Source organism: Mus musculus, chromosome 1 (genome assembly GCF_000001635.26).
Source record: "Mus musculus strain C57BL/6J chromosome 1, GRCm38.p6 C57BL/6J".
NCBI lineage: Eukaryota > Metazoa > Chordata > Mammalia > Rodentia > Muridae > Mus > Mus musculus.
The window spans coordinates 51,440,444-51,443,260 of record NC_000067.6 but is presented as its reverse complement, the minus strand read 5'-3'; positions in this window follow the sequence as shown (position 1 = coordinate 51,443,260).

Genomic DNA, 2,817 nt, shown 5'->3' with positions numbered 1-2,817 from the left:
ATTGCTGGATCCTCCAGTAGTACTATGTCCAATTTTCTGAGGAACCGCCAGACTGATTTCCAGAGTGGTTGTACAAGCTTGCAATCCCACCAACAATGGAGGAGTATTCCTCTTTCTCCACATCCACGCCAGCATCTGCTGTCACCTGAATTTTTTATCTTAGCCATTCTAACTGGTGTGAGGTGGAATCTCAGGGTTGTTTTGATTTGCATTTCCCTGTTGATTAAGGATGTTGAACATTTTTTCAGGTGCTTCTCTGCCATTCGGTATTCCTCAGGTGAGAATTCTTTGTTCAGTTCTGAGCCCAATTTTTAATGGGGTTATTCGATTTTCTGAAGTCCACCTTCTTGAGTTCTTTATATATGTTGGATATTAGTCCCCTATCTGATTTAGGATAGGTAAAGATCCTTTCCCAATCTGTTGGTGGTCTTTTTGTCTTATTGACGGTGTCTTTTGCCTTGCAGAAACTTTGGAGTTTCATTAGGTCCCATTTGTCAATTCTCGATCTTACAGCACAAGCCATTGCTGTACTGTTCAGAAAAATTTCCCCTGTGCCCATATCTTCAAGGCTTTTCCCCACTTTCTCCTCTATAAGTTTCAGTGTCTCTGGTTTTAAGTGAAGTTCCTTGATCCACTTAGATTTGACCTTAGTACAAGGAGATAAGTATGGATCGATTCGCATTCTTCTACATGATAACAACCAGTTGTGCCAGCACCAATTGTTGAAGATGCTGTCTTTCTTCCACTGGATGGTTTTAGCTCCCTTGTCGAAGATCAAGTGACCATAGGTGTGTGGGTTCATTTCTGGGTCTTCAATTCTTTTCCATTGGTCTACTTGTCTGTCTCTATACCAGTACCATGCAGTTTTGATCACAATTGCTCTGTAGTAAAGCTTTAGGTCAGGCATGGTGATTCCACGAGAGGTTCTTTTATCCTTGAGAAGACTTTTTGCAATCCTAGGTTTTTTGTTATTCCAGATGAATTTGCAAATTGCTCCTTCTAATTCGTTGAAGAATTGAGTTGGAATTTTGATGGGGATTGCAGTGAATCTGTAGATTGCTTTTGGCAAGATAGCCATTTTTACAATGTTGATCCTGCCAATCCATGAGCATGGGAGATCTTTCCATCTTCTGAGATCTTCTTTAATTTCTTTCTTCAGAGATTTGAAGTTTTTATCATACAGATCTTTCACCTCCTAAGTTAGAGTCACGCCAAGATATTTTATATTATTTGTGACTATTGAGAAGGGTATTGTTTCCCTACTTTCTTTCTCAGCCTCTACAGAACATTTTATCCTAAAACAAAAGGATATACCTTCTTCTCAGCACCTCATGGTACCTTCTCCAAAAATGACCACATAATTGGTCACAAAACAAGCCTCAACATATACAAAAATATTGAAATTGTCCCATGCATTCTATCAGATCACAATGGACTAAGGCTGATCTTCAATAACAACATAAGTAATGGAAAGCCAACATTCAAGTGGAAACTGAACAACACTCTTCTCAATGATACCTTGGTCAAGGAAGGAATAAAGAAAGAACTTAAGGACTTTTTGGAGTTTAATGAAAATGAAACCACAACATACCCAAACTTATGTGACACTATGAAAGCATTTCGAGGAGGGAAAGTCATAGCTCTGAGTGCCTCCAAAAAGAAACTAGAGAGAGCACACATTAGCAGCTTGACAACACACCTAAAAGCTCTAGAACAAAAGGAAGCAAATTCACCCAAGAGGAGTAGATGGCAGGAAATAATCAAACTCAGGGGTGAAATCAACCAAGTGGAAACAAGAAGAACTATTCAAAGAATCAACCAAACGAGGAGTTGGTTCTTTGAGAAAATCAACAAGATAGATAAACCCTTAGCCAGAATCACTAGAGGGCACTGGGACAAAATCCTAATTAACAAAATCAGAAATGAAAAGGGAGACATAACAACAGATCCTGAAGAAATCCAAAACACCATCAGATCCTTCTACAAAAGGCTATACTCAACAAAACTTGAGAACCTGGATGAAATGGACAAGTTTCTAGACAGATACCAGGCACCAAAGTTAAATCAAGATCAGGTTAATGATCTAAACAGTCCTATATCCCCTAAAGAAATAGAAGCTCTCATTAATAGTCTCACAACCAAAAAAAAAGCCCAGGACCAGATAGGTTTAGTGCAGAGTTCTATCAGACCTTCAAAGAAGATCTAATCCCAGTTCTTCACAAACTATTCCACAAAATAGAAACAGAAGCTACTCTACCCAACTCATTCTATGAAGCCACAATTACTCTGATACCTAAACCACAAAAAGACCCAACAAAGATAGAGAACTTCAGACCAATTTCCCTTATGAATATCGATGCAAAAATCCTTAATAAAGTTCTCGCTAACCGAATCCAAGAACACATCAAAACAATCATCCATCCTGACCAAGTAGGTTTCATCCCAGGGATGCAGGGATGGTTCAATATACGGAAATCCATCAATGTAATCCAGTATATAAACAAACTCAAAGACAAAAACCACATGATCATCTCGTTAGATGCTGAGAAAGCATTTGACAAAATCCAACACCCATTCATGATAAAAGTCTTGGAAATATCAGGAATTCAAGGCCCATACCTAACCATGATAAAAGCAATCTACAGCAAACCAGTAGCCAACATCAAAGTAAATGGTGAGAAGCTGGAAGCAATCTCACTAAAATCAAGGCTGTCCACTCTCTCCCTACCTATTCAACATTGTACTTGAAGTCCTAGCCAGAGCAATTAGACAACAAAAGGAGATCAAGGGGATACAAATTGGAAAGGAAGAAGTCAA